Genomic DNA, 22,364 nt, shown 5'->3' with positions numbered 1-22,364 from the left:
GCAATTTCTCAACTAAACTCTAAGCTAAGTCCTTCTTCTTTGGGAAGAGAAGGCAACTTGGATAAGAACGAAAGAATAAACAAAAAAATAACAACAAAAGTTCTTCTCCGAATAATCCCAGCCATACTTGAATTATCCTTTTTATGTTGAGGCCGACAGCGACGAGTATCCTCAATCCATTAAATTTTTAATGACTTTGTGAATATTTTAAAACGGTTGTTGGTGCGGAAGAACTTGGAGAAACTTGCAGAAACTCAAACTCAAACTCCACAAGCACAGCACTTTTCTTAAAGATTTTTTCTCTTTTTTTCACTTTTTTCTTATTTTTTTTGATTCTTCGTCCTTTTCTTTTGTTTTAATTCACTTTTTTTTTTTTTTATTTCTTCCTTTCTATTTTCTGCTCGTTTGAAGCCCCTGGGAGGACTTGTTAATGAAAAAAAAAAGGACTTCACTTAAACTTGAGGCAAGAAATCAGACTTAGGCACTTTTTTAGTTAAGCACCGCACACTCATATCCTTACAGGAGAACCCCCCCGAACACGGCGAAACAAGTTAACGACAGTTATTGTTTTCGGTCTACTGGATGATGATGATAATCGAGACAGATGGAAAACTGTGAAAAAAACTTTGAAAATTAAAAATTTAAGCCTGATTTAATTGGAAAACACGTCTACTTCCGGCGATACTCCAAAAATAACTGAGGTGCAAGTTGCAACACATACATTCCAAGAGCTTATCGGCTGGCAAAATTTAATGTCCATAAGGACCATAGTCTTTTGCTTTTGGTAAAACCGGAAGAAGGGGGTTGGTATTTTATGCGCATAATCGCTCAGAGAAGGTTATCAAGTTTTTATCCGAACTAGAAATTTTGAAGAAGAGAAGAACCGAAGAGTAAAGTTATCCGAAACCAGGACCTACCAGAACAAAATCAGGACACACTATCGTCCTGGTGCATTGAAAATATCCCAAAAATTTATCAAATGACATTTCTAACCAAAGCATGTGGAGGAAAAAGGACATTTTTTTTTTTTTGGACAAGTTCGAAAATGAGCAAAGAGTCTACGACGACTCTGACTGATATCAGTTTGCAGAGCAGAGCAGAGCATATTATCAGCAAGCACGTGGCTTGGAGGTAAATGTTTTTGTTGTCATTCGTGTCCCACGAGGATGAATTTCAGATTCAGATGTGTGGGAAAACGCATAAATTTCATTGGCCAAGGAACCATTTTTGCGCGGCGTTCAACGAGGCCGGTGGAAAAAAAAAAAGACATAAATTCCCTTGTCCTCGGTGTGTGATTGTACTTGAGTTGTATGGGGGGATTATAATGGAATGGGAACACAAACCAGAGATAGGGTGTTATAATGTTGTGCGTTTTGTGTGGATGGATTAGTTGTGCCTGAGGAAGAGAATGAATTTATAACAGAATTGGATATCAGGTGGTTTTTCATTCATGTGCTGACAGGTGGACAGTCACATTTCTATTACAAAGAGACGACGTCGTTTATATTTTTATATGAAATGAAATACCTGTGCTGTCTCAAAAAGAAAAAAGTTAAAAGAATGTCAGTTTTATATATGTTTTGTCCTTGAAATGTAACATAAATCATATTTTTCTTTATTCCTTTGTTTCAAAGAATTGTTAGAGCTTGTTATAGAGAAGATGAACAGAAAAAAAATAAATTGAGTTTTTTGCAAAGTAATAAATAAATTAGTAATAGGGTATGAATTTTGGATATATTGTTAAGCTTTTCTGTCATTTTGAAATTATTGCGAAACAGAACTTGTACATACTTAAACATTAATTTATTTTGTCAATTATATTTTTTTTTATGAAACTAGTTTTTAAATGACATTTTTACTTTTTCCTACTAAGCCCAATATGCTTATTTATGTTATCAGGTATTCAAGAAACATTTTAAGGTTTTTGTCCAGTGCAAAAATGTTACGTATACGCCACAGTGTCTGTTTATTATTAAACTCTTAAAATTAGTTAAAATATTACAAAAATATTTTTTTTTTTAAATGAAAAATAAAATTTTGCAAAACGAAATTTTTTTGCATTAAAATAATGACATTATTTGCATTAAAATATAATAATTTTAATGATAAATGTGTGCAGTTAATATTTTTTCTATAATTTTCGCCGACCTGCAAATAAAATATATTTTTACACCGTTAAAGCAGTTTCTTTTCTGGCTGAGCCGATTTCAACAAAAAAATTTATAAATATTTCAAAAATACATTTTCAAAATTAAAAAAAAAAATTTGTTTTTTATAAATCATTTTTTTTTAAACAGTTTCATGGATTTTTTTAAATCTCGTTTGTATTTTCTTGAAAATGTATTTTTTGAAAAAGTTTCTTATTTCGCATATATTTATTAGGGTGCCCCAAATATACAATATAATACTTTTTTTTTAAATACAAAAGCAGGGCAAATTTTTAACCCTTTCGGACCCAGCGTTACTCTCATGTAATATTTTTTTAAAAATTCGTAGGTTAGGTTTTGATGGCTTAATTGAAAGATAATAGTGCCTAGTTACTGGGTTATTACAAAAAGTTAGTTTAATATCATACCTTTAATTTTTTTCTATAGAAAAAGGGACTGAAATTCACATTTTTTTTTTTTTGCAAAAATTTTTTTTTTAAATATGGTCATAATTTTGAAAAAAAGATATAAAAATGTTAATGCAGAAAGTGTTTTGTTTTTTTGCTTAGAAGAAGTAGCATACATTATAGTTTCATAAAAAGTTATTTTCTCAGTTCTCCGACTTTTTTTTGGTGGTCATAGGCAGTGCATGTTACTTACATTGAACATGAGAATAACACATTAGTTTTTCTATTTATTATTTTGGAAAATAACGTTTTGCTATTCATATTTCTTAGTTGTGATGTTTTTGACCCGATAATACCGAAAAAACATTTTTTATTATTGATTTTCGTACCTTGGGTTCGAAAGGGTTAAAATACATAATAGAACAGTCAAACTAAACGATTTGTAGCAATTAATTGATTGAAAAATTTTCAGTTTGATCTTGTTTAAGCGCGTTACAGCTGTTGCAGTAAAGAATCTGATGAGGAACTACATAGAATGTGCCAAAATAGCTGTTAAGCGCTAGAACAAGATTAAAGCAGGCATTTTAACCCCAACCCCTTTGGAAAGGTCTGAATGATTTTTTTCTGAAATTTTTTTTAAATTGAGAAAGAAAGAATTTTGCAAATGCTGAAGGCCCTTTTGCTCCTTAATTCAGATATTTTGGGGTTTTTGAAAAAAATAATAATGAAAATTTACTTTTTTGCATAAGATAATGATTTTTCGCTCAATGGTTTTTAATAATTGCCTAATGAGAGTCTTAAATTTTTGGGCACGAGTGTTAAACGTAACATTGTTAAAATACCAGGAATGTCTAAAAAAAAAACGGTGTATTTTGGCCTGAAAGCTCATATACTTCCAATAATTGGAATCTTAAATCATTTCTTTGAGATTATACCTTTTCACAAATTACCAATTTCATCCAGATCGAACATTTTTGCAATGCTGCTTTCAGTACCAAGCACAAGTTTAGTAATCTTGTCAAAATTTTTTTAAATGTTGTTTTATAATGACCGATATTAGTTTTCTGACATAATTTTGAAATAATTTAATGTCAATTCTGGTGTTCCAACAGGAAGCCAATTAGGTCCGTTATTTTTCATTTGTTCACTTTGTTAATGTAATTTTTAAACACTTTTATGACATAAGTAAATTCTAAAACAATAATATTATCTGATTAAAACAGTCCTTTCAAATCAATGCGTTTAAATTTTCTTATCCTTGACACAGTTTTAACACACATTATCAGCACGAATGAGCTAAGAATATGGCATTGAAATGAAAATTTGAAAAAAAAAATATGCTCTATCTATTGTACCAATTTCCCATATTCAACTACATACAAATGCAACTTCATAAAACTATTTAAAAAAAAAAAAATAATTTCCTCCAAAACAAAAACAAACTAAAAAAAAAAAAACAACAAATAAAAATCGTCCCCAATTCACACTCCTGGGAGCAAATTAAATACGATTATGCAAATTGCTGGTATGTAGTTTAAAAATTATTTCCCTCCTTTTAAAGACAAAACGTGTTTCATGTGTTCATAAAAGTTTTAGGTGTAAGAATATTTAAACATTAAAAAAATATACAAATTCTAAATGTTGAATAACTTTATCCAGTTGTAGTTTTTCTACTTCGCAAGTTTCAAAAACTACACAGAGAAAAATATGACCCGCTAAAAACTAACAGATTGCCATATTGTTTTACCTTCCATACATTTCATAAGGAAATCTTATTAAAATCAACGATTAATAAGGTTTTTTCAAGGAGATTTCTTATTATTTTTATAGAGAAAATCTTATTAAAATTTGACTGAAAAGTTGATTTTTTTTGCAACTTAGCAGTAGAACAAAAATCGCGATCAATATTTTCATGGCAGGTTGGTTCAGGTGGTAAGGTTGGCGACTAATGATTTGAAGTCTCCAGTTCGATTCCCAGCCTGGTCATCGTTTTTTTTTTTACTTTTTTTGCAGATTTTAAAACAATAAGGAAAACCCGATTGTTTTAATAAGGTTTCCTTCTTGGATGAAAACCATAGAGAAATCTTATTGTTTTTGTTCTATTTTATGTGGTCTATTTTTCTCTGTGTACTGATTATTTTGTGCAATGACCTTGAATTGCAATAAGATATTAAATTAGAATCATATAAAAGTGTAATTTCTACCTTCCTGTGAATTTTGTTGGCAAATTAAAAAAAAAATCAATTTTCTACATTCCCTTTCTAATATTTCTGTGTTGGACATTTACATTTTGAATTCCTGACAATTTAAATTCCTTTGCAAGGATATTCCATCGAAGAATGTATTCAAAGAAGAATGTGTATTAAGCTCACCGCTTAATGACTTCACTCAATTACTTTGATTGTGTGGGAATAAGCAAAAAATGTTCCCCATCCTTTTTTCTTTTTTTTTTTGTGTTTTTGTTCAATAATATTCTGATCCTGACTGCTGATGCTGATTCTGCTTCTTGCTGCTGCTTTCTATAGGTGTTGGTATTGGGTGGTGGTGTATCGCTATAAATTTCCAATTAAAATTTTCACATTTCTCAAGCAGTGATTTTTTAATTAAAATGACAAGGACACACAGCGACTCGTGACTAATTAAATCAACTCGCCACTCATGGAAATATAAAAAAAAATGTTCTTGGTTGGTGGTCAGCCTTGTCGGTCTTGCGTGTGCAAAAAAGGACTCATGCTGGGAGCCAAATGTAGATGTAAAGCTGTCGTAATACCAGCAGCGATTCCTATAAAACACCTTGACAATAGAGTGATTAATTATAGCTTAAAGGGAATACCTCACGTTCCGTTCCGTAAAATTGCCAAAGACTCTTCTTGGTCTTGTTTCCAACATTCGCACTTGAGAAGACATCAACTTCACGTGCAGTTAAATGAAGCGAGTCGAGGTGGCGACACATACAACTAAATTTATATGACTTAAGTTTTGTATATATACGAACAATTCACACCACTTTCATACCAACCCCCTCAATCCCCTTTCACAACTACCATTTGGAAAAACCACAAAATCGTTTCGTTCGTTCATGTAATCAATTAAATTGTCTATCCTCAGGAGCTTTCACGGCCGATCCAATTTGCTTAACTTTTTCACCTCTATGTGAGTGTTGAGGGGATTAAAATAAGGGTAAGAGGGTAGTCTCAATTGAAAGTGCATGTTTTTGTGAATACCGATAAAATGTATTCGTATTATTTTGTTATTGTTTTGAAAAACGTGCTTAAGGTTGATTTTTTTTTTTTTTTTGAAATTTTATCCGACAAGTAGTGTGGTTTTGGCATTAACATTCGAAAGCAAAGTTTAAACACGTATTCAATGTTTGTTTGGAAAATGGAGAGATTTTTTTCCACTCAATTAGCTTTAATTGAAATTTATTTTAGTACAGTAAATTATTTGTTTTCGAATACACACTTTTGGAATTTTAATTAAGATGATTCTGAGAAAGTAGCAAGTTGAAATCATTATTTTGGACCATCATTTGTGAATGAAAAGTGAAGATTGAGGAACTTAAGTGCTTAAAAGCTTTACTTCTTTGTTATTTTTCGTTGACTAGATTAAAATCAATTTTTTTTTTATTTAATGTGTTTGTTTTGGAATAATTAGTTATAATACATTATAAACGTGTTATTAGCATTTGTTATTGATATCCCTCAGTTATTGATTTTCAGGCCGTTATCATTGAATTTAACGAATTATTCTTCAAGAAAAATTGGTAGGTAAAAAATGGTTTTATGATTCCCATTGTTAACAATTTTTTTGATTTCCCGCAAAAAAAAGTTATGCACAGATTAATATTTTGTATCTTGGTCTTTAAGTCTATAAGATTATTAAAATTGAACATAGGATTTTGAAAAATAAAGACCAACAAATTTTAACAAATTTTTCTTAGGTATTATTTTTTTTGGTGTTATTTTTCAATCGCCTTTTCTTACTTTGATTAAATTTTTTTTGAAAATTGCCCATCTGGGTTAAATGAGGGAAATAGAATCTATTTTTCGTAATATCTCTCATCGTTTTATAAAATTTCTTGAAGATTTCCTTTGAAAAAGTGGCCTTCGTCCCTCTCTTTTATATGTAGGTACTGTGGTGTATGTGTAACATTTTTTCTGAAAAAAAACTTTAATTATTATATATTATTAGTTGACACTATGACAATATACATAGTTAAGTCAAAATTAATTTGGTAAGCTACAAACATAGTTAAGCTAATCTGACAGTTGATATCCTTTGAAACCCGTTATATTTACAAAAAAAAAATGGGTGACTTGTTACCACAAACTTTCTGTTAGAGTTTAATTTGTTTAAATTTTATAATTTTGTATCAAAATTTAATTGAGTTTGAGCACCAAAAAAGAAGCGTTTGAAAAAAGAATGCGAAATTAAAGTCGTTAAATAAAAGACTTTCTTATAAATAATTTTTGAAAAAAAGAAACAAGTTTAAAAAGTTTCAAAAAACAATCGATTTTTGAAAAAAAAATTTGTTTTGAAAATTTTATTTTTGATTTATATTAACATTAACAACATTAAAACTTTATTTGATACTCTTTAAACCCTGCGAAAAACCATGGTTCACCAACAATATACGAATTTTAATGCAGAAACGGGATAATGCCTATAAAGATTGGAAACGGTACAGACTAAATGAGTTAAGGCGTATATATTGCTCCCTTAGAAATAGAGTTATAATGGAAATACGATCGGCCAAAAAATTAATGTACACTGACAAGCTTAGTACTTCCTTAAACGGACGTCAGTTGTGGACCAACCTTAAAAAAATTGGCATTGGAAAGTCAAAAGGCTGCACAGTTGAAGATGCGGATGGTAATGTTCTCAACAAAACTTTCGTCTCCTTACCTTCACAACACTTACCTTTAAGCATAAATCCATTTGCTAATGTTGTAGAATCAAATGAATCTGGCTTCGGTTTTCATTCAGTAGATAGTCTTGATGTTGTCGAGAGTATACTCTCTATCAAGTCAAATGCAGTTGGGTTGGATGAAATTCACCCTAAGTTTTTAAAAATAAACTTGCCAATTGTCCTACCTTTTCTAACGTGCATTTTCAACAACATTCTTATGTCTGGTGTGTATCCGAGTCTCTGGAAGTTAGCTAAAATCATCCCTCTTCCCAAAAATGCCAAAGGTGATGAATTTAGGCCTATCGCAGTATTACCATTCCTGTCAAAGGCCTTCGAAAGAATTCTGCAAAAACAAATTAGTTCTTTTCTTACAGACAATACGTTGCTTACTCCAAAACAATCGGGTTTTCGCGAAAAGCACAGCTGTATCACGGCACTCCTAAGCGTCACAGAAGATATAAGGCAAAAGTTGGATAAGGATGAAGTCACGTTTTTGGTGCTCCTTGATTTTTCAAAGGCTTTTGACTCAGTCAATCACGTTAATTTGTGTTGGAAGCTTTTGCAAAATTTCAATTTTTCATTAAGTGCCACTAGACTCATCTATTCCTATCTGTGTGACAGAAAACAAGCTGTCCAAATTAGAGATAGATTATCTGATTTCTTGCCTAACGTTTCCGGTGTCCCTCAGGGATCAATACTTGGTCCTCTACTTTTTTCTATGTATGTGAATGAACTTCCATCCATCATTAAAAACTGCTCCATCCATATGTATGCTGATGACGTCCAAATGTATATAAGCTGTCCCCTTGGGTTAATTGAACACGCAGTTCTTTGTGTTAATGAAGATATTGAGAAAATTGTAAATTGGTCCAAGTTGAATTGCCTTGTTTTAAACCCAACAAAATCTAAGAGTCTGGTAATATCAAGAAAAAATCTTGATGTTAACTATTTTCCTTCGATTGTTCTGGACACTGTGCCCATTACTTACGTAGAAACTGCAAAAAATCTCGGCGTTACATTTAATCGTTACTTAACTTGGGATAACCATATTAATTCACTCGTGGGTAAAGTGTATGGGGCTCTGCGTACTTTATGGGTAACTCAGTCGTTTACACCTGTTAAAACACGTCTTTTTCTTGTGAAGACTTTGATAATACCAATTTTAGTCTATGGGTGCGAAATTTATTGTAATTGCAACTATGTAAGTAAACGTAAGCTGAATGTCGCGTTCAATAGTGCAGTACGTTATGTTTATGGACTTCGTAAATATGATAGGTTGGCCGGTCTCGAATCACGATTGTTGGATATGTCTTTTGAAAATTACTTAAAGTTTCGCTCTTTGATCTTGCTCTCCAATATATTGTTAACACACAAACCTCATTACTGTTTTGAAAAAATAAGATTTGCAGCCTCAAATCGATCTCATCATTTAATTCATCCTCGATATTCATTTTTAACATCGGAGCGCCAATTTTTCGTAAACTCGGTACGCCTTTGGAACTCTTTACCTCGATGTATTAAAGAAATACAAGACACAAACAGAATGCGAAAGGATTTAAGAAAATATTATTCAGCAGGAAATGTTTAGATTTAATAGTTTTTGAAGAATTATATATTAAATTATCCTTTTTGAAGTAGGTATTTTAATATTAAATTATGCTTGCTCTAATAGTAAAATTAGCTTATAACTAAATTATAAGATATTGTATCTTACTGTTATTAAGCAATAACGAAATAAATAAATAAAAATAAAAATAAATAAAAATAAAATAATATGTTATATGAGTTATGTATATGAGTTTTATAAAAATCTCTAGAGGTGAAATTGAAATTTTATTTTTAAGGACAAAAATAAACAGAAAATGAATTTTCTTCATAGTTATTGGTTTTACGGCAGATATAATCAATATGAAGAAATTTTATTTTTCCAAAAATTGCTCTTAAACTTTTGATTAAAATTTGCGTGAGTACTGTGGCAGTATTAACATCGTAGATACTTTTAAAATATGTACCTACAAAAAAATTTTAACCTTAATTAACGGTAGCTCTGATAGAACCACTTTCCTCATTTCTGACTTTCTCTTAAACAGCTTAACTGATTTCAACGAAATTTTTTGTGAAAAAAAAAATTATAAATGAACTAAGGTCCAATTTATTCACACTCCATTAAATTTAAAGTCGCCATTAAAAAAGGGAAATTTTACAATTTGTATGCGATTTGACAGTTTTATAATTTTTAATGGAGCCTTTAAAAATAATGGAGAGTGAATAAATTGGGCCTAAGTGTTGAAACTAAAAAAATTAAACAGAAAAATGTGTGTATTTAAGAAAATACAAATTTTTTTTTGAAAAATCAATTTTTTGAAAACGAATCAGTAGGTACATTTTGTTGCAACTTTGTTTTTGTGTATCGATTAACATTTTTACCTATAGGTATACCTATTTTTTTTTTTTTAATTCAAAATATTTTTATTTAAAAAGAAACGATTACTTAATAATATTTTCATTTTTTTTTTTCTAAAACATCTTAGTTATAATTTTTTTTTTGAGCCCATTTTCAACATTGTTTAACAATGATATAACTTACTTCAAATGAAATTTCTTGAAAAGTGCTTTTCGAAATCGAGCGCAAAAAAAGGTTTTCTTAGCATTTCATAAAGAATTACCTACTTAAAATGAAAAAATTCACTTACTGATTAATTTTTTTTCAATTTTTTTATAAATATAACCGTAATTAACTATAAAAAAAAATCATGTGTGCAATTCACACGTGATAGAAGTGAAACCTTAAAAAATCATTTTTCTTGAAAAAAAAAAAATAGAAAAAATCAACCTATTTTTATTCTATCACCTTCAGATCCATGTTTTTTATATGACAACCTATATAAATTTTATATCATCTGAAAGCTTATTGTCTTAGCTCAAAATATATATATCGATCAGGTCTATGAGACATCTACAAAAAGAGCTAGAATTTTTTAAACTCGATGAAATTTCATAAAAAAAAGCAAAAAAAAATTTATTTTTATGTTCTCATGCTATTAAATCAATTTTTTTGTTTGACAACCTATACAAAATTTTATACCATGTGAAAGCTTATGGTTTCGCCTTGTATAATTATGTATAAATCTTATTTCAAAGATGTCTACAAGATAAGTTAGAATTTTTTAAAGTCAACCATGTCGAATTTCCAGACTGATTTTACGGTACTTCCTACACTGGTAGCTGGTCATAGCCAACAGATCTCCACAGGTGTTTTGAGGTATTTTTAAATTTTTTTCAATTTAAGATTGTGTAACTTGTAGAGCACTTAACGTTATGTGTGATAATATCAAATAAAAGGTTATGTTATCAACATGCGTATTAAAGTTAAATCAAATTTGTATATGCACTTGATCAAAAGATATAGCGTGTGTTGGAAAAGAACATCTTTTTACCGTTATCTCCGAATTTTGTATATGAAATTAATTGAAATTTTGTACAATTATAATTTATCTACATTATACCTATCTACAGTACAAATTTCATTAATTTATCTATTAAAACAAAAAAGTTAAAACAAGTTGAAGTCGTGTCGCGTTTTAGTTTCATCTTGTTTCAAATCACTACGATACTAAAGAAGTTTTCACTTCAAAAAATTATAAAATTTATCATTTAACCAAAATTGTTTTACTAAGAAACCTTATTCTCTGACATTGTTCTACAAAAAAAAATCATTAATCGAATTCATACAAAAAACTGAATTTAACAAAAAACACATAAACTTGCATTGAAATAGTAAGCAGAATATTCCTCAAAACTCTTTGTCATTCCAAAAGTTCAACTAACTCGGAAACCTATTTCACCATTTTTGCCGACTAAAGACGAAACAACTTGTAGTGGAGTATGTAGATTTTAAGAATATAGGTACTTGCAGAGTAACAGTATAAGACAACCACAGCCACTGATGCTCCAGTGTGTAGTATTCATACGTGTCAAGATCAAAATAAGCATCTTTTTTTTATACTTTCCTTTGTATCAGAGCTCACATCAATGCAATAATGTTTTCACAACCAAAACACGTATAACTATATTCTCCTTGTTCTCGTATAAGGTTTCAAACGGTTCAAAACCTCCTTGAACAAAAGACGAAGGAAAGTAAAAAAAAATTTTGCTAGTACCAGAACAAGTCAGCAGTCTTTGTTCTATGGAATCGCTTCTTTCTGTTTCTTCTTGTTACTATTGCTTTTGTTATCCTTCCAAGATAATAAAATGGAAATTTGGTACATAAAATAAATGTCAGAACCTACTACTACCATATAGTCGGTGGAATTAGAGGGGGCAGAAGGGAAGCTATTTCACCTCCCTTCTCCAAATGGGCCAAAGCTATATCGCATTTGTTACCCATCATAGACAACAAATCGGAATTGAGCTAGCGATTTCTCAGATATTACCATAGCTATCGCATCAAGTTCCTCATCAGAGTTTGCTCGGGAGCAAGCGGCAAGGGGAGACACCGTTCGATTTTGAAACACAGCATGCTCGTTATTTTGTACTTTGTATGTTGTCTTCAATTTTTTTTTTTTTTTCTATTTTTTTTTAAGTATGGTGGTTCGATATACGCTAACGTTGTCGATTTTGGTATTTTGGCATTTTTGAACGACACACACCAGCTGTTGAAGAATATAAAAATTGGAAAGCACTTTGTAGCACATGTAAACTAGGAGATGAATGAAGAAGAAACATGAAGTTTCGTGTGTGAAAGTTGTGTGTGAGTGTGGAACGGAGAGAGGTTACACTAACGACCAAGGAGACTATATACCAACCAACCGATATGAAGACTTTGACGACACGGTACCACCGATGAAGGCATCGATGCAGTATTTCTGCGTTTTTACTTGTGTTCAGGGTCGAACGTTTTTTGAATATTTATGGCAAATTTCGGTTGCAGATAGATGCGGTACATTAGAAAGATAATGGTGGCGGTATGGAGTTCAAATTGTAATATTTTTTAAATAAATATGCAGAGAAGTTTGTATTTTATATATGTTTTTACAAGGGAAAAGTTAGCAAAATACAATTTAATGACCTCAAATGAATTATGGAATTACATTTTTGAAAGATTTTTTTCGTTCAAGTCAGCAGGACTTGATGACCGCATTTTAGTATTAATATGTACTGTGCATATTGTACTTAAAATTTATTTATATTATTGAACTTTACTTTGTTTGGAAGGACATTTGAAGGAACTATTTGTTATCAATTTTATCTTTCGATATGAATGAGACCCATGAACATAAAATAAAGAAATGAGTTGAATTGGTATCCTTTGATTACAAGCTGACAAAATTTTTGAAAAGAAATAGTAGAAAAAATAAGAGAACAACAGCACAAATTTGAAAATTAAATTTCGTGTTAACCCTCTACCGCATACTAACCCATATATGGTTTATCGATTTCATATCGATTTATTCTTGTTATATTGCACCAAATGTCAAAAAGAAAAAACTTTAATAAAACTATGTCTATTTTTTTATAATTAACCGGTTTTTATTATCAGTAAGAGAGTCGTGATTCTGAAATAAACTCATTGTTTCAAGAGCATGTCTAAAGTGCAAATCAGTGAATAAAAGTGTGAACTTTTCAAGTATTTTTTTATAAGAAATAAGTAAGTTGCATCCAATTAAAAATAAGTTTCGTATGAATTTATTATACTTTTATATGTTTAAGAAGTTTCTTTTTTGTTTTTTTTTTTAATAATTTTTGTCTTTTTTTTGCGTTTTTTCCAAAACACCATATATGGGTTATCATGCGTTGGCGACTTACATTACTGATTTTTGTAGGAATTTTTTTTTTTTTTGTAAAATGAATTGGAAGACTTTCTATGGAAAAAATAAGTGTGCTATGCTAAAACTGGTGATGGCTTTCGAAGTGATGACGATCTAGCTTCAGATTCTGGCCCTTTTTAACATCAAACAAGCCATCTCCGAGCACTTTTGCAAATCTGTAACACCTTAAATGTCACGAAAAAGATGATGCCCTTCAGCTTTGGCATGTGATCAAAGCAGAGATGGAACAAAACAAAGCTGAGGCAGTTATATACAAGTCACGGAAGTCCAGCCCCATCTAATCCCGAAACTCCAATTCACTCACAACAACCAAGGGCAAAAGCCGTTGAATTCAGTACTAACTGAAAACATCGACCATATCCCTGAATGGCAAACAAAAATACCAATATATCAAATTTCGGGACTGAAAACGTATTGTGTACATGTAGAAAATGAAGCGGTTCTTCTGCAGCAATGATAAAAGAAAGAGTTTGAATAAATTCCATGAATAAGGAAAGTCCAATGTAATAAAAAAATATTTTACAAAACATACCTTGAATGCATACTAAACCATATATGGGTAATTAATTGTTTGCTGATTGCTGCATACTAACCCATATATGGTTTATGTTTCTAAAAATTTATATATATGTAAAAAAATAAAAAATTTTATGTAATACCTTTTTTCAACCCCTAATAAAACTAAAAAATTGTTAAAAAAATTTTTATTTCATTTCGTTCATAATTCATGCAGTAGAGGGTTAAAAGCAGAATATATAAAAGCAACCTTAAAAAACAGAATTGATACCGCTTTTGAATTGGAAATACGGCAAACGGTTCACTTCAATCAAAACGGTAAAAAAACTAAATTAAAGTTTCTTAGAAACTGTTTGATGCAATTTGTGAGAAACAAAATATAGAAAAGAATGGAAAAATAATGTAATATAGTTATAATTATTTTTATCAAAAAAACAAAACCGACTTCCATGATTCAAAACGGGGTTTTATGGTTTTTCTAATAGTTCCTATGGCTTAAACTGAACGAAATTAAATTGGGACCGCATTGCAGCCACTAGCTTTCCAATACAAAAAGAATTATCAAAATTGATTCACTCTGTCCAAAGTTATGCGGTAACAAACATAAAAAAAAAAAAAAAAATACAGACGAATTGAATACCTCCTCCTTTTTGGAAGTCGGAAAAAAAAAATGTGTGTGTTTGAAGTATTTTCTTAAAAGTTTTGTACATTCAGAAAACGCAACGTCACGTAATGTTAGTTTTTATTAAACATTTTCGAAAATACATTTTCGGAAACACATTGTCGTATAGTTTTCGTCTTTTACAAAGGGTTTTTTTATATTAAAGTTTACATTAGAAGCTATTCCGACTAAGATTACTATAATTCGGTTGCTAAGGGGCCAATTATAGCTATCATTGAAATTTATCATTGAAACAAATCAGTGGAGTGGTTTTTGACAAGTCAGTTATAACTATCATTGAAAAATGTACATCATTGGAAAACCTTGTCAAGGAAATTTACTACTGCAAGTAGGCATTTGAGGTAAGAGTTGATCATTGAAATAAAAACTGACAGATGAGAACAGAAAGAGATTAGAGCATCTTCTATGTAATGATTTGTGTTCCAAATATATGGAAACAAGAATCAGCTGTTAGTTGAAATCAATTTTAATCAGTGAAATGATGAAATTGTATTTTAAGAATGATTTTAATTTACACTATAATTTTCGTGGATTTATTTTCTGTTACTTATGAATTGTTGAAAAATCGTACATGCACAAATCACGTTAAGACTCGAATTTTCAATCTTCTAATAATAAACAGTCATTCCGCTGTATTTTGTATACAAAATTTCTTTCAGAACAGCTTTGAAAATTGACACACTATTTTTGTTGAGGTTATTCCTTAGAATAATTTTTATTCATCTCTTAAAGAAGCAGATAGTTTTATTCCTCTATTTAATGTTTTTTTTCTAGGTATAAGCTATATCTGACTGTTAAAAAATTGATTTCTTCTCTATCTGGGGAATAAGTACTAACTGACTGCTTAACTGACTTTTTAAAAATTGGCCCTAAATAAAATAAATTTCCATGTATTTATTTTTTGTTATTTAAAAAAAACTGTTAATTAACATATAGCAACAGAGGACCAAAAACAAGGTACCTTAATTTATTTTACAACCCTTCATTTTGTAAAAAAAAAAATTATAAATCATCAAATTCTAAATAGTTTCAATTTCAAAACATTGTTCCACTAGAAACCTAAAGCAACTTTTAAACAAAAAAAAAAAACTTTCATAACTTTTCAGACACAGTTATAAAAGGATAAAAAAGTAAACATAACAACTTATATATTTTACCGGTATCCTAATACCACCTATAAGTAAAAAATCATCAAAACTATACTCATGTTTTGAAAAAAAAAAAACAACTCTAATACCTAGAAAGTACAGAAAATTCTTCCACATATGCAACAACATAGAGAAACCATTGTCATCATCATCATATAACATACCTAAGTTCATATGGCTCTTACTTCCATGTGGCTAAAGTTCAAAAAGCAATATTCTTCTCAGCGTGCAGTTGAAGGGTCCACCTATTGAAAATATCATGTTTTTTAAAAATTTAAGTGTTATGAATATCGTAGAAGAGCAAAAAGTCCTATACAATATTTGCTTTGTTACCCTTATAACATAGGATACTTGAGCATCATGAACAGAGAATGAGAGAGAAACTTAAAAATAGAATATATGAAAAAAGAAAAATAAACGACAAATCCTTTTGGTATTTACTTTGTAATATCATTTTTTTTTTCTACCCAGAAAAAGAGAGAAAGTATAAAGTGAAGCAATAAAGAAAATGTCCAAACTATATAGACATGTAAATACTGTCAGTTACAAGAGAACTAGATTTAAAAAAAAGTCACACTCTTTTTTTTCTATAGGTTAAGTTTTTCAAGAGGTCTCGAAAACGGCCAATATTGTATCCTAGAGGTCTCGTCACTTAAAATCGAACAAAAATCGTTGACTCGTCTAACTTCCACTTCAGACAGAAAATGAACAAACTTCACAGCAGCACATGAAAACCGAACACCCACATAAATCGCCGTTAGTCAGAAAAACTAATGAAGCTATATTATACATTTAACCACCTGACAAGGATAATAAAATTTTACAAAAGGATAATAATGATGTCGGCTTCTAGCTACGAACAAAAAAAAAAAATGAAGAAAAAAACCCGGAGCACATGTTTAAAATGTCTCTTTTTTCTATTAGAATGTTCATTTTATGTATGAAGAAGGATTTGAGAAGGGGGGAGGAGTCAACAAAAGAATAATTTAATTTAAACATTATGTAAGGTAAGCGGTCTACACTGTAAAAAAATATCAAACGATTAGAGAATTAGGTAATTTAAATGAATGAATTCACTTTGTTTTAAGATCCTTTTATAAAATTTTATTTCATTTCGAACTGTTACAAGGGAAAAATTAGGCAGTTTAAATTATGATGATGTACTCTTAAAATCTCATCTGTTTAAAACTATTATATTCCTTATTAAAATAATAGAATCCACTTAAATTCTGTTAAATTTAAAATGAACGTCTTTTCAATTTAATAAGAATTTTCTAAAAAAAAAAAAAAACTCTGCAAAAATAAAAAGATTTCTTATCAATTTAATGTGCATAGGTACCTACTAAAAAAGGAATCATTTAAAATTAATCTGAAAATCTTCTTAAAACATTAACGTTTGCTTTTTTATTTTTTGTAAGATGGTTATGATTTTTCGTACATTGCTACTATTTTATATTTTACTCTTTCAGAATGTAAAATAATAAAAATAAAACCTATTTGTCTAACATTAAAAAATTCTCATATTGTATAGACATTCTCAAAGGAAAATGACAAGGTATTCCAAAAGAAAAACCCCTAATGATTAGTTTCACTTTTATCGTATTTTTTTTAAATTTAATTTAACCTTCAGGAGTTTTTTTTTCCTCGTATTTATTTTTTTGCAAAATTGTAAAAAAAAAATGGTTTGTAAATTAATGCAATCAAGAGTTGCTTTTTTACTGATATAAAGTTAAATGCCACTGGCGTAAATTAAACATTTGCAATTATTGCAGAAACCAGGAATTAACGATTCTGAAAATATCAATTCAAAAAAAATTCATTAGAAACTAAAAAAAAATTTTATTGCAACTGAAAAATATTTGCATTGAATGTAAAATTTGTATTGCAATTACAGTGGAATCTCGCTAGCTTGAACACATGCGAAACCAGGCTTGTTCAAGTTATTGGAGTATTGGATTGTTCAAGTGACTGGAACATATAAAAAAGTCTTCGTTTTGTATGTTATTCAATTTTGTATTATACGAGTAAATTAATGTAAATGACACAAAACAACCTTTATTGAGGAAATTCAAATTTCTGTTGAAAAACAATTTATTTGTTCAAGTTATAGAGCTTCAAATATTTTAATTGTTCAACTTATAGAATCAGCAATACAAAAGTTCAAGAAAATAGCATGTTCAAGTTATTTGATTTTTTAAGTTATCGTATGTTCAAGTTAGCGAGAGTCCACTGTACAAATATTTTGCATTAAAAAATTTGGGTGCCTATTGTTTCGCCCTTTTTACTTCGATTTCTGTTATTTCGTTTTTGACACAATTATTTTTGATTATTTCGCCATCCTTTATTTGGTTTTTCGTTTACTTCGTATTTCGATCACTTCGACCAACTATAACTTCGCCTTGTGTCTTCTTGATTTTTATTTATTTCGCATTTTCATTACAAGTCCAATGAGTTGTTTCGCCAAGGTTCATTTCGCTTTAAGTTTATTTTGGCATCTGGTTATTCCGTCTTCAGTTTTGTGGATTGTTTTGAGTTTTGAAGACTTTTGGATTAAAGATAAGCAAATCGTTTTAATATAAGAGATCTGTTACCTTAAATTGTAACGAATTCGTTGTTTTTTTTTTATTTTTTGGGCATTTTTAAAATTAACAGGCACTAAAAATGAGGCGAATTATTCGCCACCATTTGTTTCGCCATTTTTTTGTGGATGTTAATAGCCTAAGGGCGTTAAAATTCGCGCGAATTAACATCCACAAAAAAATGGGCGAAACAATTGGTGGCGAAATAATAAAAGTCCAAGTGAACTAAAGGCGACTTAATTCCAAAACGAAATAATGAAAAAACGAAGTAATCAATAACAAAATAAACTAAAAACGAAGTCATAAGAAAACGGAGTATAAGTTTGTCGAAATAAGGAAAAACGAAATAAATAAAAAACTAAACAACAAAAATACGAAACAATAAAATAGCGAATCGACTAAGACGAAACAACCAAAAACCGAAATAAGAAAAGCGAAACAAACCATACCCAAAAAAATTTTTTTTTTTGTTTTTTAATAAAGAATTTTCTGCATTGCAAAAATAAATATGTGCAAAATGTGTGCATCAAATATTTTTTTTTTAATTCGTAGAATTTCTTACCATTTTGGCGATTGTATTTTCAAATAGGGAAATTGGTAAGAAATTCGACGAATACCTATTAAAAAAATAAAATGCACGACTGGGTCGCACGAACTTGCTCTTAGAGTTAAAGTTGCTTAAATTTTTAAGACTTTTTATATAGAAATTTGGAAAAAAAAAATAAAATTCGTTTTAAAAAAAAAAATTAAATAAAATCTGAAATTAAATTGCCCTCCAAAACAAGTATGCAGTTTTGATTGATATATTAACATGCATTTTTAGAAAAAAAATTTTCAAAATCGTTAGAGCCGTTTTTTAAAAAACTAATTTTTTATAAATAATTTTTTGAAAAAAAATTTTAAAATAAAATTAGTATGCCATTTTGTAAAAATTACTAATCAACATCTTACAACAAAATTTCAAAAAAATTCAATGTCCCGTTTTCGAAAATTTGATTTTTCAAAAAAAAATTTTCAAATTTTTTTTAAAAATCCAAAAATTATTTTTTTGTAAATTTTATTTTTGGTTTATATTTAAATTATATAAATGCTTCTTCACAAAAAGTTTCGTTGAAATCGAATAAGCAGTTTCGGAGATAATCGGATTTGAAAAAAAACGGTTCTATGGCAGGTACCGTTAATAATGATTTTCAAAAAAAAAAATTTTTTCATTAGAAGATAGACCTTTGCTTAAAACTACTACTTGAATTTTTTAAACAAAATCGTTGGAGCCGTTTTTGAGATATTTCAATTTTACTAAAATCGGTATATGACAAGTACCGTTATTTTTGGTCCAAAAAAATTAATTCCAAAAACTCCTCTGGAGAGCTGCCAAATAACGCAACATACCAAGTTTGACATCAATCGGTCCATCCGTTTAGGCTGTAGCTCTTTATACAGACAGACAGACTGACAGACAGACAGACAGACAGACGGACTTCCGGGACCCACTTTTTTGGCATTGTCTACCATCGTAATGTCATGGAAAAATGTTATCTCAACTTTTTTTTTTTGTACGAATGCATAACTTGATATATAGTACCTATATCGCAAGTAAAAATATTTGATGCACACATTTTGCATTGTTTTTTTTTTTTACTTGCTCTATAGGGCAAGTATTGGTTTCGTGTAGAAAAAAAATTCGAGGTTTTAATCAAAACCGACATTACGATGATGGAGAAGATCAAAAAAGTGGTTTTCGTCCTGCCGTCTGTCGGTCTGTGCGTCCATCTGTACATCGAGCTAGAGCCTAAACGGATGGATGGATTTGCTTGAAACTTGGTACAGATGATTTTTACGTAATTTCCTAGGACCGTTTTTTTTTTTTATTTTTTTAATATCTCCTTTTTAACGCATATTTCCCATACAACGTTTTCGAGGTATTGCAGTTTTCTCGAAAACGGCTCTTACGATTTTGATTAAATTTGGTGTTTTTCAAAAATTGACATATTTTTAAGGTTCATATATCATCAAAGCATAAGTCAATTTTATTCAAAGTTTACAGACATCATTTTGAACTGTAAAATTTTAAAAAAAAGTTTAAAAAAAAGTTTTTGAAAAAAAGATTTAAATTGAATTTTTTTAACTTGCGATGTTTTTTTTTTTCTCGACACTTAAAAAATCTAAAATTTCCAAAAGATATTTAAGATAAAGATACTTTTAACTACAAGAGCAAGTCCTTGCGACCCAGTCGTGCATTTTATTTTTTTTTTTTTTTGAATGCAGAAAATTTTTAATTTGCAATGTATTTATTTTCAATTCAAAATATTTTTATTTGCAATAACAATAAATACATCATTTAATTTCTTTCTTTCTAGAATTTAAGATCTTTTTTAATTTTCTTACATAAGAAAATTTTAACACATACAAAAATGGGTATTTTATTAAAAAATTAGTTCCATATTGAAAATTTCAATAAACAGTTCTATATCAGTAATCTTTAAATGAAATCTTGGTTTTAATGAACTAAAAACTTACCAATTTTTTCTTTAAGTGTATATTCATCATTCTTCTAGAGCATGTATAGCTTCAACTCAAGGCCTCTTTGAGAACCTCTACGTATAGTTACCTTTCGGTTTGGCCCATTTCAGCACACACTCACCTTGTGTTTCACACCCTCGTCAGACACATTAATCCGGTCCATTGGGCCAGGTTTCAGCAGGTTTTTGTAATGTGTATTGGACTTTACCCTTTTCTCTAAACGAGTTTTTTTTTTCTCGTTGCCAGTATAATTTATATACGTAATCATGATAAGGTCCTTAGTACCAATTTTTTGGTATAAAAAGTAACTTATTCACCCACATTACCCAAAATGACAGAAAAAAAAAGGAAAAAAAAATCATAGCTAAAAGGTTTGAATAAGTCCTCAAAAACGGTTTATAACTTATATTTTGCTTCAACCTTTTCCAAACACAAGAAAAAGTGCTCAATTCCTCTTGTTCAGTTATTCATAGGTATATAGAAATAGATGTGTGTTGGAAGGTGTATTTTAGGAGATTATCGCCTTCATAAATTTGGCCATTATTTAGCAGACGGCAATTAATAAAGTCTCAGCCTGTTCTGTAGTCTCGATGTTCAGTATTCAGTGTGTTCATGTTCGTACGAGGATATTTTACTACAAAATAATAAATTAATGTAGGTTTATTTGGATTCGGGCATCTTCCTTAATACAGAGAAAGGGACTCCTGAGAAGAGATAATCTTTCGTTCATGTTTGTCTCATGGAAAATGATGTGATAATAATTTCCCATCATTTCTGTGTGTGTGTTTCAAAAAAGGACAATTTGATTGAAAGGAGTGTTTTAAATTCTCAGCCAGAAAGGAAGAAAAGGATAATCAATTTATGATTTCAAATTGAGTTGATCTAAAAAAAAAACTCGGGTCATTTGCACACAAACATAAATGAATGAAATGCTGACAAGCGTCTGCACGATAAATTAAGCTTCAAGGATACCTACACCTGAACTAGCAAATGCAAATAGCTAAAAGAGTATCCTTTTCTCATCAGCAAACACCGCAAGCATCATCATCAGCATCAACATTGCAAAAAACCATATCATATCACCGGCAAAGCACCATAGCACAGAAGCATCATCACTGACTGCGAAAGACGTAGAGGGCTTATAACCTCTTTATCCACTTCATAAAGTGCACTTCAGAGCAGCCTCTCTGATATACACTTTTGCAATGACGACGACGATGCCAAGGTGTAGATGATGGTTAGGCATAGAGGTGGTTGAAGAAAAAGATAACATGGAAAAAGGGACAAAATGTACCTATTTTTTTTGTTCCTTATTTCTTCATTCACATCACGTCATTCATAATTTCTCCTTGAAACCGTTACGATTCATATACACAAACACGAAATAGAGATAAGATCCTTTGACTACACTGCGGGTGCCGTTTAAACTACCTTCTACACCACCTTCAACCTCAACCATATACAAAATGCCAATTCCTCTTTCACATCGCAATATCCTTATGAAATTTATTGAGTTGCAAAAGATACACATAGCATAGCTTGGCTCAAGGAGCGGAAGATAAAATTAGTAGAGAGTGATCAATTCCAGACAAACTTACGAGCATACCACATAAACACACCACAGACCG

At 29.9% G+C, this 22,364-nt stretch overlaps 1 protein-coding gene across 3 annotated transcripts in view; it reads right to left on the bottom strand.

Moving 5' to 3' along the window:
* LOC129909199 (lachesin) overlaps positions 1-403 on the bottom strand; it is an 83,123-nt gene extending 82,720 nt beyond the window's left edge. For all 3 annotated transcript variants that reach the window (XM_055986229.1, XM_055986231.1, XM_055986230.1), the window contains exon 1: positions 128-403. The gene's annotated coding sequence lies outside the window, so the exon portion shown is untranslated. The remainder of the gene's footprint in view (positions 1-127) is intronic.
* Positions 404-22,364: the final 21,961 nt, after the last annotated feature.

The sequence above is a fragment of the Episyrphus balteatus genome, chromosome 2 (genome assembly GCF_945859705.1).
Source record: "Episyrphus balteatus chromosome 2, idEpiBalt1.1, whole genome shotgun sequence".
Classification (NCBI taxonomy): Eukaryota; Metazoa; Arthropoda; class Insecta; order Diptera; family Syrphidae; genus Episyrphus; species Episyrphus balteatus.
Note: the sequence above shows the minus strand (reverse complement) of the source record. Positions and strands in the feature narration are given on the sequence as shown.